The sequence below is a fragment of the Thamnophis elegans genome, chromosome 6, assembly GCF_009769535.1.
Source record: "Thamnophis elegans isolate rThaEle1 chromosome 6, rThaEle1.pri, whole genome shotgun sequence".
Classification (NCBI taxonomy): domain Eukaryota; kingdom Metazoa; phylum Chordata; class Lepidosauria; order Squamata; family Colubridae; genus Thamnophis; species Thamnophis elegans.
This window is the reverse complement of record NC_045546.1, coordinates 68,542,233-68,556,768: the sequence shown is the minus strand read 5'-3', so window position 1 is coordinate 68,556,768 and position 14,536 is coordinate 68,542,233. Positions and strand designations below refer to the sequence as shown.

At 38.6% G+C, this 14,536-nt stretch overlaps 1 pseudogene; it reads left to right on the top strand.

Annotated features, from left to right (window-relative positions):
• Window positions 1-1,802: 1,802 nt before the first annotated feature.
• LOC116510743 lies at window positions 1,803-14,201 on the top strand (annotated as a pseudogene).
• The last annotated feature ends 335 nt before the right edge of the window (window positions 14,202-14,536 follow it).

Here is a 14,536-nt window from a genome sequence, read left to right as displayed (position 1 = left end):
TTATTTTTAAACAAAACCTGGGCTATTATTTGTGGAGAATACTTTCATTTGGATTCTGGAGCAGGAGGTTTAACTTAATAACCCAAAATGAATCTAAAGTTTCCAACTTTATAATTTTATAAACCTATGAAACTCTATATCACACTTTTATCACATGATGCCAGTCACTCAGAATGTCAAGCCTTTGGAATTTTTTTTTAATGTTGTTCAAAAAGGCATTTATATGGGTTTTTCTGCTATTTTTAAGTTTTAAACCTAAGAATATTTCCACTGTGGTTAACAAGCTGCCTATGAGAAATCCATAAGCAGAATCTGAATGCAGAACTCATTCTTACCACTTTCATTTTTATGTCTGTTTTGCATTTCTAGTAAACAGGCATGTTCTAGCATGTTCCCATAATATGTCTAATTGCATTATTATTATGATATTGTTCAAGAGTAACCTCAAAATATGTAAAATGTATTGGTTTTTGTTGTCCATAAAACAGAACATAACAAAGAAGAAAGTTTATCAAAATGAGCATGGAACCACATTATTATGATATTTTCAAGATGGAAAAGCTTGCAAAGGCACACATTATGTTTTATCAGAATTACAGTATTTTTTAGGGAGGTATTTTCAGTGCTGCTGCTTTTGGAATCAGCAATACATCTTCCAAAGGGGATACTGAGTTCTAATCTTTTAAAAAAGAATATTTTTGCATTACATACAAACACACACATGCACGCACGCACACACACATATTTACAGAGATCAGTAGCTAGATAAAAATTGTTTAATAAAATATGAGATTCTAAAATTTTAAAAGACAAATGTAGAGTTTTGTACATTTTATACAGATTACCATATTTTTTGCACTATAAAAAGCACCTGACCATAAGACAAACCTAGGTTTAGAGGAGGAAAACAGGCAATAACAAAGACAGAAGAGGACCCCGCCACTGCGGCCCTTATTGTTTGCTCCACAAGATGCAAATACATTTGCACCCACTTTTTGGGGGGTGAAACTGTGTCTTCTGGAGCAAAAAATATGGTAATTCATTTTTGCATAAGTGATTGTGGATCAGGGTCACTGCCCATTCAAATCTTCCGTATTACCATCTGCAGAAGATTAATACAGCTATCTCCTTTACATCTTTAAAATAATATGTTTCAGCCTTCTCAGCAAGAGAAGAGAAGATAGAACTTTAACTTTTAAGGTGACAGTGCTAACGTAATGTTTTCAGGAGCCTCATTTTATTACATTTTGATAGGTCCTTTTAAAAAAAAAAAAAAAAAAAAGCACAAATTCACATAATTCAAATAACTCATTGTTAGAATTACATAATTCCATGTAATTATGAACAATAATTACAAAGCAATAATATGGAAGTTAAAGTCATATTCAGTGGCTTACATGAAGAAACAAATGGAGAAATAAAATAATACCTTAAAATTAAGATTCAAACATATTTTCAAAATAAACTTATTTTTATGAGAAAAACAAATCACAGTGAAATAGCATTTCTATTTTAAATTGGATAGGAAAATATTCAATGCAATTTTCTGACTGATCCTCAGAGTGTCACTGTTGGACAATGTGGTATGGGAAGAAAAGCTGGTGAGCCAATAATGTTTAATTGATACTTTTCTCCTATAGTGTTGTACATAATGGGCAAACAGCAGACCACAGAAAAATACAGATCTAATATTTGCAGTCTAAACAATTAAAGGAAAAGTTAATTTTCACATAGATTTATTGCACTGTAAGGAAATTCACTACTAATTGTGAGGTGAAACCAGAAACTCTGCAGACAGCTGAATGGATAGAAAGAACAAAGAGAGTGGAAGGGCAGCCAGAAGGCAAGTATTGCTTCTCTTATTATTATCATGTTCCTGCTGTATTGCTTCAGAAGAAATTGGCTTTTCAATACCTGAAGAGATGGCTAAAGGATCTGTAGTAGGGAATCTTCTTAAGGATCTGGGACTGAATATCCAAGAGCTATCTAGGAGAAATTTGAATGCTGTCTCTGTAGGTCAAATGCATTATTTCAGTATCAATGCCAAAAATGGAAACCTCTATGTGAATGACAGGATTGATAGGGAAGAACTATGTGACGAATTTCTTCTTTGTCTTGTCAATATGGATGTAGTACTTGAAAACCCTCTGAATGTTTTCCATATATCAGTGACAATCCAGGATATTAATGATAATGCACCCAAATTCCACAATAACAATATCAGCTTGGAAACAAGTGAACAAATTTTGCCAGGTACAAGATTTCAGGTAGGGAAAGCAGAAGATCCAGATGTTGGCCTCAATTCTGTCCAAAATTACATACTGAGTCCAAATAAACATTTTACACTAGAAGTTAGAGAGAGAAAAGATGGAGTTAAATATGCAGAACTGGTGCTGCAGAAACCCCTCGATCGGGAAAGTGAACAGAGCCTTCATTTGATACTTACAGCCTTAGATGGGGGTGAACCAAGGAAAACTGGAACTGCCCATATATGGATTAATGTCACTGATGCCAATGACAACCCGCCCATTTTCACTCAAGATATATATGCAGTTAATTTGAAAGAAAGTGTTCCAGTTGGATCCCTTGTGATTCAGGTGGAAGCCTCTGATAAAGATGAAGGGACAAATGCCCAAATCACATATCATTTCACCAACTTACCAGCAGCTGCAAAGGACAAATTCAGCCTGGATTCTGCTAAAGGAACTGTCATTCTTAAGGCCCTATTGGATTTTGAGGAAATAAAACAATATACAATGACAGTTGCAGCAAAAGACGGGGGTGGATTAATAGCACACTCCAACATTGAAATAAGTGTTCTAGATGAGAATGATAATCCCCCAGAGACAACTCTAACCTCTGTGTTCAGTCCAATTCCTGAAGATTCACTTCCTGGAATGCTGATTGCTCTCCTCAGTGTAAATGACAAGGATGCAGGTGATAATGGAGAGACTACTTGCTATTTGCAAAATGATTTGCCATTTAAGTTACTTCCATCATCTAAAAATTATTACAAGCTCATTACAGACAGACCACTGGACAGAGAAAAAGCATCTCAGTATAATGTTACAATCATAGCCATTGACAAGGGAAACCCTCCACTGAGCGCAAATAAAACCATCTTGCTGCAGATCTCTGATATCAATGACAATGCTCCTGCTTTTGAAAAAGCTTCCTACAGCATCTACGTGCCGGAGAACAATCCTTCTGGTACCTCCATCTTCCAGATGCAAGCTTTTGATCCGGATGTAAATCAAAACTCACACATCGCATATTCAATCCTCACCAGCAACATTGAAGAACTTCCCATCTCCTCCTATATTTCCATTCATTCTGAGAACGGCATCATCTACGCCCAGCGATCCTTTGACTATGAGCAGTTCAGGGAATTCCAGCTGCAGGTGAAGGCCCAAGATGGCGGGAGTCCCTCTCTCAGCAGCAAGGTCATAGTCAGGGTGTTTATCCTGGATCGGAATGACAACAGCCCCCAGATCCTGTCCCCTTCACCAGACTCCAAGGACTCTGCCCTCTTTGAGATGGTCCCTCGTTCAGCCGAGGCAAATTATCTGGTAACAAAGGTGGTGGCTGTGGATGCTGATTCTGGACACAACGCCTGGCTCTCCTATCAGCTGATTCAAGCCACAGAACCGGCCCTCTTCACTGTTGGCTCCCATACGGGTGAGATCAGGACAGCAAGAACCTTTTTGGAAAGAGATGCTGTGAAACAGAGACTGGTCCTTCTGGTGAAGGATAATGGACAACCGACTCTCTCGGCCTCTGTCACTCTGAACCTGGTGTTTGCTGAGAACTTCCAGGAGGCCCTTCCAGAGATGAAAAACCAGATGAAGAGTTCAGAGGATCAGTCGGACTTGCAATTCTATTTGGTGGTGGCCTTAGCTGTGATGTCATTCCTATTTCTCTTGACAGTGATTCTGGCAATTGCAATGAAACTGCGGCATGCAGGGAGTCCTAGATTCCTACAGTGCTTTGGTCCTACTCACCAATCCACAGCTGGAGTTATATTTCCACCCAATTTTCAGGATGGGACTCTGCCTTATTCCTACCAGCTTTGCCTCTCCTCAGAAACCAGAAAGAATGAATGTATGTTCTTGACACCAAACATTCATATTGCAGAGAATGTGCTTTGTGGTGAAAAAAGTGAGGCGTTTCTTTCAAGCAATGGAGAAAGCAGTTTGCATCCTAAGATAGAAAATAGTGAAAAGGTAATATTGTTTTTTATTGCTCTTCCCATAATTATGCTCCTTAGGAAACAAACACACTCCTGTACAAACTATTTTATAAGATTTAATTGAACTCTGTGTAATATGACAAACTTTTAAAAATAATGTATAAACTGAAATTCAAAATCATGTTAGATTGTTGCTATTGGAAAATAATAGGTGGTAGAAAATATGGAACAAACATTATGATCATCATTGTAAAAAGGGAGAAAAAAGGAAAATATTGATGTACAGATATATAAGTAGGTATTGCTAAAATAGCATAAAAATTATAAACTGGACCTTTTAAACTAATTTAGTTAACTAAACCTATTATAAGAAGTTGGCAGGAATCATAGGATATAACAATCACATGACTCGCGCTTATATAGCCACAACTTTGCCAACTTTCAATCTCATAGGAATCATGAGTACAGGGTTTTGTACAAATTCTGTAAATTAGCCCATTGACAGTACACTGATTCAAAAATTTTTGCCCTATGATGTATCAGCTTGACCAATTGAAGGCTACAATCCTTGGCACTGAAATCATCTGGTCCAGGTAATTTGTAGACTAATAAAGGAGAGTATTTGTAGTCCAGGGTTGAAATGAAGGTTCTTTGGTGCTCTGCTAGCAGTGATGATATTACCTAGTTAGGGTAATGAAATGTCTGCCAGAAAACAAGCAAGCTCAGAGATCACCAAGGACCCCTCAATTTGTAAATAGATAGATGTGTATTCTCTTATTAATTCCTTGTCTATTTTGTATACCTGTTCTATCTTGTGGCTGTTTTTATAGTTTGGGTTTTCTCTCTCTTCCATGTGTGTAAAACTGATGTGAAGAAGGAATTGAGTAGCTCCTTATTGCTTTCTTCCTGCTCTCTGTTATCTTCCTGCCCTCTACTTCCATTAGTAGACCAAAAATTTCCTTCACTTTTTACTTGTTTTTTTACATATTGAATTATTTTTTTTGCATTAGTTTCCAGTTTCATCTTATTCTTATTCTTAGCTTTCCTGACTCCCCCCTTGCAGATTTGGGATATTTGCTGGTATTCTGTTTTAGTTATGTGTCCCTCTTTCCAATTTTTATTTTTGACCTTTATGTCCCTCAATTTGTTAGAGAACTCTGTGTAACTGTGCTAGTCTCTTCTGGTGTCTTTTGTTTTTCTTTCTCTGTGATATTGTTTTTGTTTGGGCCTTCAATATCTCATTTTTCCACATTTCCCAAGCACCTTGAGCTATTTTTACTTTTAGAATTTCCATTCATGGAATCCTTCCTGTCTGTTAGTGTGTTGAAGTCAGTTTTCTTAAATTCTACAACATTAATGTGATTTGGTTCATTTACTGTGGTTGCATTATCATGGATTCAAATATAACTTGGTCACTGTCCTACAAAGTTCCTATAACTTCTACTCCTCAATCGTTTTGTCCCTATTAGTATATTATTAGTATATAGCTGTCCCTCTAATTCTCTCATCTACCTTTTGTATAACAAAGTTGTCAAGAATGTGTTTGATCTCCCACTCCCTGCAGTGTTTGTTTCCCAGTTGATGTCAGGTTAAATTCTCCCTTTACTAACATTACTATTGAGGTGTATTTCCTGCAGACCTCAGCTAACTGATTAGTGAAGAGTTCAGCTATTTCCTCTGGTTGGTTGGGTGGACCATAGTACACATCTATAGCAAAGTCATTTTTCCTCTCTAATATTTACCCAAATATTTTCAAGAAAGCTTTCATCCCTAGTATTGTGTATTTCTGTGGAAGTGTATTAATTCATTACATACAATATAACCCTGGGAGGGGTGTCACAGACAGGAGGGGGTCAACCTATTTTCCAAACCACCTGAAGGTCAGACAAATAACAATGGATGGAAATTGATCAAGGAGATATTCAACCTAGAAATGAGGAGAAATTTTCTGACAGTGAGAACAATCTACCAGTGGAACAGCTGTTCTCCCATCAAAAGCTTCATGAGAAGCTTTTTTAAAAAGTTTAAAAAGTTTTTTCCCTGCCAGATCAGACAAGGGGGAAAAAAGCTTTTAAAAGTGAGAGGGAGAGAGGGAGGGAAGGGATAAAGAAAGAGAAAGAAAAAAGGAAACAAACTCACTTTTCTGCCAGGAGATTCAGAAAGGAGAAAAACAAATGCTGTCACTTTAAATCGGAACTGAACATGACTGGCTGTGGAGTTGAAGACCACAAGTCTTAAAGCTGCAAACTTTAGAGTCCTGCTTTAAATTGAGAAGCTGCTCGGTTTGCAAAGTGACATTCAGCAGTTATTGGGGGGGTTGCTACCCACAGAGGGAAGGGAGAAAGAAAGAAGGAAGGAAGGAAGGAAGGAAGGAAGGAAGGAAGGAAGGAAGGAAGGAAGGAAGGAAGGAAGGAAGGAAAACAGCACAGCAATTTAGGGCTAGAAGGTTACTTATAGTAACCTCAACAGAGGATAATCTATCCTCTGTTGAATTAATCCAATCACTAATTATTGATAAAACTACTGCTTCATAATATAATTTTAAGTTTCGCATTTTCAAGCCTCCTCTCTCACGTATGTCTTGTGTTATTTTAAGTTTTATTCTCGGTTTTTTCCCTGCCCAAACGAATTTGTTAATACCCTTCTGCCATTCAAGCAAGTTTGCATCTTTTTTAAGTATTGGTATCATTTGAAAAAGAAATAAAAACTTAGGCAAGACATTCATTTTCACTGCTGCTATCCTTCCCAAGAAAGACAATTGTAGTTTTTCCCAATTTTTCATCTCTACCTGTATTCTATGCCATAATGGTTCATAATTATACTTATATAGTTTCCCATTTGACGTTGTAATATAAACTCCTAAATATTTAACCTTTTAAACTATCTCACATCCTGTTATTCTTTCTAATTCTTCCTTTTGATTAGTGTTCATATTTTTAACTAACATCTTTATTTTCCCTAGATTTATTTTAAACCCAGATACTTGGCCATATTGATTAATCATATTCATTAAGACCTTAGTAGATTTCCCTGGTTGGGTTAAAGTTATAACCAAGTCGTTCACAAATGCTCGTAATCTATATTCATGATGCCTAATCTTAATTCCCTGTAAATCATCTGACCCCCGTATCTTATTCAGCAGTAACTCCAAGATTATAATAAACAATAATGGAGATAGGGGGCAACCCTGTCTTGTACCTTTCTCGATTTTAAAAGATTCTGTTAAGCTTCCATTGACTATAATTTGTGCTGTTTGTTCCTGATATATTGCATTGATTGATTGTAGAAAGTACTCTCCAATTTGCATCTTTTGCATTGTTTTCATTAAAAATTGCCAATTCACTCGATCAAATGCTTTCTCTGCATCTAGAAATATAAGCGCTGCGAGGACTTGGTTATTCTTTCCCAAATACTCCAATATATTAACAATTTGTCTTACATTACTTCTCATTTGTCTCCCTTGTATAAAACCAGTTTGATCATTATGAATCAGTTGCTGAGTAACCAACATCAACCTATTCGCTAGTATTTTGGCAAAAATTTTATAATCTATGTTAAGTAGTGATATAGGCCTATAATTTTCTGGTTGACTAAGATCTTGATCTTTTTTGGATATCAAGGATATAAAAGCTGTTCTCCAACAGTACCCTCCCTTCCTTATTTTATGTAAGCCACCCTGAGTCCCCTCAGGGAAAAGGGCGGCCTATAAATACTAATAAAATAAAAATAAATAAAAGATGGAGGTACCTTCTCTTCCATTTGGATTCTGTTAAATAATTTCTTAAGAGGTTCTACCATTTCTAATTGTAAATTTTTATAATAAACCGCTGTCAAACCATCTGTGCCCGGTGCTTTCCCAGCCTTTAACTGTTTAATTATCTGGAGTATTTCCCCAAAAGTTATTGGTTGATTCAATCTCTCCCTTTGCTCATCCTTAACTATAGCTATAACTTAACTATTTTTTGTTTGTCCAAGTATCTATCTATATCTAAGCCTTGTATTTTGTCACCCGTGTACAATCCTGTAAAAAATTCTAGGAAGGCCTTTTGGATCATATCCTGTTGATAAACTTGTTTTCCTTTATAATATATTTTTTGTATGCTACAAGATTTTTGTTTCTTCCTGGTCATATAAGCTAACCATCTACCTGGTTTATTTGCATTGAAAAAAGTATTATGTTTAGCATATAACAAATTAGTAGCCATCTGGTCTGACATCAGCATATTAAATTGGGCTCATAATAGGGTAATTGCCTCTATTATCTTCTTGTCTCCTGGATTTAATATTAACTCCTGCTCTTTCTTCTTAATCTCTTCTTCTAGTTCCTTTCTTTTTTTCCTCCTGTCTATGTCTATGTAACTTATTTAAATTTATTAGGGCTCCTCTCATGTATGCTTTGCTTGCATCCCAAACCATTTCCATAGATGTACCCTTGTTCATATTAAAAACAAAATATTCTCTCAGCAATTTTTTACATTCATTGACATTTTTCTCATATCTAAATAAGTTTCATTTAACCTCCAATACCTTCTAGATTCCTTCCCATATTCCAATTCCATCCAAACCGGGTTATGATCTGTTAAGGCTCTGGAACATATCTTCATCTTCTTTACCTTGGAAAGCAAATCATTTGTAGTTAAAATGAAATCAATCCTAGAAAAAGAGTGATGTCTATCAGAAAAGAATGTAAAGTCCTGTTCTTTAGCATTTCTTTCTCGCCAAATGTCTCTTAGCTCCAGATCATCCATCATATCGAAGAAAGACTTAGGTAATTTCGCACGTGTTTGGATATTTTGCGAAAGACCCTTCTTGTCTTTCTTGGTATCCAAAACTCCGTTCCAGTCACCCATTAGTATACAGGAGCTATAGTCCCATTGAATTAACTTGGTATGAAGCATCTTGTAGAATTTGTCTTGTTGTTGATTAGGGGCATATACTCCCATTAAAAATATCTTTTCCCCCTCTAATAATAGTTCTATTGCAATATATCTTCCTTGAGAGTCTGCTTCAATTAGTTCAGCTTTCATATCCTTTCTTAGGTATATAACTATACCATTTTTCTTCTCTGGGGCGGAGGCTGCAAAATGTTGCCCAAGTCTTGCGTTCATCAAATATTTCTGGTCATTTGTTCTAATATGTGTTTCTTGCAGGCAAATTATATCATTCTTGAACTTTTTCAAATAATGGTTTATTTTCTTCTTTTTCTGCGGTGAATTTAAGCTATTGATGTTCCGAGTTAAGAATTTAGTTATCATCTTTAGCTCTCTGAAGCTTTTAAAGAGCCATCTCGAAATCCTGTAGTTTAATTTTCGGCCTGGCTCTTCCCACCGCTTCTGAGCTAAAATCTGTGGCTTCTTAAGCAGTTGCATGAGCTTGTTGCAGAGCTTGTTGCTTCTTTAGTTCTTGTTCCATACGTCTGGTGACCGCTCGGGTTTGTCTTTGCTCCTTGGCTCCTTCTAATTCCGCCAGAGGGGTCCGAACTTGGTCCACCTGCAATGATCCTTGAGTATCTTGCTGTCTGGTCTGTCCTTCTTGCTCCCTTTTTCTGGGTCCTGGAGGCGGGGGATGTCCAGCCTTTAGTACATTGGTGTAAAAATCTCTAGCCTTCCAAACTGAGTTAAGACGATATCTTTGTCCCAGGTAGTTGACCACTAATCCGACTGGAGCGTCCCATCTGAACTGTAGCTGAGTTCATCCACTAAGAATGCATAGTCTTTTCTAGATCTCAACATTTTGGGTGGGATTTCCTTCAAAATTGTCATTTCCTGGCCCGCAATCTGCAACTTGGTTTTGTAAGACTCTTGTAGTATCAAATTCCTCATATCCCTTGTGGCAAAATACACTACAATGTCTCTTGGAAGTTGTTTCTGTCTAGCAATCCATGAATTAACACGATATATCTTGTCTATTTGCCAGTCAAAGTCCCCTCTTGACTGGCCCATCAATTGATCAAAGGCTTCTGAAAAAATCTCCTTTAAGTTTTCTTGATTTTTCTCTTTAAGGCCCCTTATTCTCAGAGCAAATTCCATCTGTCTGTACTGCAGCATTGTGATTTCATTTTTTGCATCGTAAACCTTGCCTTGGACCGCATTCATTTTAGTTTCCAGATTAATATTGGACTCATTAATTTCTTCCACTTTTTCCTTCAATACAGATACATAGCCAGATAAGCATTTAAAAGCTTCTAAAATATCTTTTCTAATTTCTTGGTTACGAATCTGAACTTACCCCTTAACCTCTTCTGAGATCTCCTTAAAAGCAGCAGAATAACACTCTTAACACTCTTTGTAATACTTCTTGTGTTAAAGGTTCTCCAGCAGGAGGAGAGGGGTCGGGGGGTAGCAATGACTGTAATTTACTTGTGGGGGCAAGGGAACTCCCTGCGCTCTTGGAAGCCATAGTTGTTTTAGTTTACTTTGAAGCCATTTCCTCAGTTAATCTCATCTTCCACCCAATTAATAAGTCCAGACAAACTGCTTGTTCCAATTATTTCTCCGTAGCTTGCTAATAAATCATTGCTGATTTAGTAATTTTTAAGTGATTTTAAGCTCTGTGATAGTTTGTAACATTACAGCACAACCCCGCATTTAGAGCTCTTCGGCGCCATTTTTATCTTCTGTCACGTTAGTTTGATAGAAGGAATTTTTTTTAAAAAATGGAGTTAAAAGTCTGTTTATACATACAGTTCTAAGTTTTCCGGTATTGCTCAGCCTGTCCTGGATTCAAGTATAAATCAAACGTTGAACAAGGGTGGACGTGTGTCTTAGTTTCTGCAGAAAAGCAGAATGAATCCCAGGCGCGGAGTTTGCTGAGTTGCAGGGGGGCTCATGCTTTTCACACCCCAGAATTATCTCCTGGGGGGGTTAATGTAGCTCTTCCCAAGCCCAGCTACTCACCCCTTCTTCTTCGCCCAAAGAAGAGGTAATCAATCTGTCAAACAGCTGATGAATGCTGTCCAGACAGCTTAACGCAATCTTGGGACTGGAGCTGCTAAGGAAAAGGAGCTTCTTCAGATGCATGCCCAGCCAGAAGTCATCCATTGTGTGGATTATTTTGGTACCTCTAACAGAGAGGGAAAATTGCCAGAAAGGATAAGGAGTGTCAGCGTTCCAAATATCATCCAGAATTAAATCAGAGTTCAAGACATAACTTTCATCAAAGTTCCAATTTAATAAGACAAACATGTTGGCACATCTGTGGAAACCCGAATCTGAAGGCTTCCTGGGTTTCCACACAGTTGAAAGTTCATGAGCGTGTCCCCACACCCACAAGTCCATCACATGGTCCAATCTTCCTCTTCCTATTCGTTGTAGTAGTCCAGGGTCTTCCCCAGCTATGTTTTCATCGTTATGCAAGTAGCACAGCTTTTTACGTAATCTTCCACCTCCACTCTCATCCTTGGCCACCAAAATTGACGCCTGGCGAGGTGGAGTGTTTTTAGGAATCCAAAGTGGCCTCCTAGTTTTGCATCATGGCTTTGCTGTAGGACTTCCAGTCTCAACCCTGCAGAGACATACAGTTTGGACCCCTTCCAGGCTAAACCGCTCATTGTTAGGATGTCCTTGTTATTGTTGAACCACAGGTCTTCCAGGAATGCTGCTTTGAACTCTGTCATCAGCTTATCCTGGCTTTGGGTGGTGACCTGGGCCATCTGTTGGTGGGAGGAAGAAATGATGGGTTGAACAACTTCTGTCTTCTTACTGTCGTACTGCAGTTTTCTCGACAAAGCATCTGCCAACAAGTTCTTCACTGCAGGGATGTGTTTAATTCCAAATTTAAACCTTTGGAAGTATTGTGCCCAGTGAACTTGTTTGGGAGTTAGTCTTCAATGGGCGTGGATAGCTTTGAGGTTTTTATGATCAGTCCAGACCTTGAACGGCATATCCCCACCTTCCAGAAGATGTCTCCACGTGAGCAGGCTCCACCTGATCGCAAATGCCTCTTTCTCCCAAATGGCCTACCTCCTTTCAGTAGTGGTGAGTTTTTTGGATATGTAAGCATAAGACAAGAGGTGGCCCTCTCTATTCTTTTGTATTAGCACTGCAGCTATTGCTACATCACTGGCATCCATCTGGATTATGAATGGTCGCTTGGGGTCTTGGGCAAAGAGCCGTTTTAATTTCTCAAAGACTTTTTGACAGTCCATTGTCCATTTCAGGGGTTGGTTTGCTTTTGGCTTCATTGGGGAAGGCCCCATTTTTAATAGCTCAATCAATGGGAGGGCAATTTCCGCAAATGTCGGAATGAACTGCCTGTAGAAATTGGCAGATCCAAGGAAGCTTTGTAGTTGTCTGTGAGTGCTTGGAAGTTTCCAGTCTAATACAGCTTTCACTTTTCCTGGATCCATTTCTATCCCCTCGTTGCAGATGCGATAACCCAAGTAATCTAGTGAGGTCTTGTGAAACTCACACTTCAACAACTTTGTGTATAGCTTGGCGGCTAAAAGTTTTTTGCCGTACCAGCTTCACGTGTTCTTCTAGGGTTTCAGAGAAGATCAAGATGTCATCTAGATAAACGAGCACTCCACGGTACAGGTACTCATGTAGCACCTCATTTATGTACTGCATGAAGACTGCAGGTGCTCCTCGTAGCCCAAATGGCATGACTTTGTACTGAAAACTGCCAAGGGTGTGTGTGTTAAAAGCGGTCTTCCACTCATCTCCCTCTCTGATCCATATGCGGTAATACGCCTCTCTCAAGTCCAGCTTGGTGAAGATCTTGCCTTTTGCCAAGTGGTTCAACATATCTTTCAGGGGGGGAAGGGGATAAGTGTTCTTTTCACATACTGCATTCAAAACCCGCAGATCAACACAGAGACGAACCCTGCCATCTTTCTTTTCTACGAAGAGCACTGGGGCTGCTACTTTCAACTTCACTGGTTCAATAAATCCCCATTTCAAATTGATGTTGATGTACTTCCTCAATTCAACCATGTCTTTGGGAGTCATGGAGTACAATTTTGGCTTCAGTAAGGTAGCCCCAGGTTTGAAGTCTATTGCACAATCTGTGGGCCGGTGAGGGGGAAGATAGTTGCAATCTTCCTCACTGAACACCCCCACTAAGTCCCAGTAGTCTTTTGGTACTTGTTGGATCCCTGGGGGTTTGGTGTCTGCTGCAGGTGCTGTAGGTTCCAGACAGCCTGGGCTGTTGGGTTCAATCGTTTCTGGGTGGCCTTTTGGCTCCACCGGTAGTAACGGCCCAAAGCCGATAATCAATTTTCTAACGCCGTCCTCCTACTTTATTGTAGGCGCCCATTTGTCCAGCCATGTAAGTTCCAAGATAATTGATTCCTGCATTCTTGGAGCTACTATGAATCTGAGGAATTCATAGTGGCGGCCTATCATCAACTTTACCAACTCGGTAATATCCTGGATCGGAATGACAACAGCCCCCAGATCCTGTCCCCTTCACCAGACTCCAAGGACTCTGCCCTCTTTGAGATGATTCCTCATTCAGCTGAGGCAAATTATCTGGTAACAAAGGTGGTGGCCATTAATGCTGATTCTGGACACAACGCCTGGCTCTCCTACCAGCTGATTCAAGCCACAGAACCGGCCCTCTTCAGTGTTGGCTCCCATACGGGTGAGATGCTGTGAAACAGAGACGGGTCCTTCTGGTGAAGGATAATGGACAACCGACTCTCTCGGCCTCTGTCACTCTGAACCTGGTGTTTGCTGAGAACTTCCAGGAGGCCCTTCCAGAGATGAAAAACCAGATGAAGAGTTCAGAGGATCAGTCAGAATTGCAGTTCTATTTAGTGGTCGCCTTAGCTGTAATGTCATTTTTATTTCTATTGTCAGTCATTCTGGCCATTGCCATCAAACTCCAGCATTCAGGGAGTCCCAGATTCCTATAGTGTTTGGGTTCTGTTCCCCATTCGGCAACTGGAGTCATATTTCCATCCAATTTTGAAGATAGGATTCTGCCTTATTCTTAGCAGCTTTGTCTCTCCTCAGAATCCAAGAAGAATGAATTTACTTTTCTGATACATAGCTGCAGGCAATATTCTTAGTGATGAGAAATCCAATGCACTTTTCACAGGGACACTAGAAAAGAATTTTATTTCCAAAATAATAGATAAGGTATCGCTTCTTCAAGAATTATTTACAATCTGTTTTCAAAATTATAATGGAAATACTAACTATCAAAGTGTTTCCCTTTTTTTGCACTGCTTTTTCTTGAGTAGTAAAAGAAATTTAGAAAAAAATAATTTATGTAAGTAATATTTTTTTCTCACAATTCATTGATTTAAATACTAGATCAAATAGTGTTGTGGCTGGGTACCTTTTATTTATGTATTTATTTGTCAACATATACAATATAACAGGTATTAGTATAGACATGGAC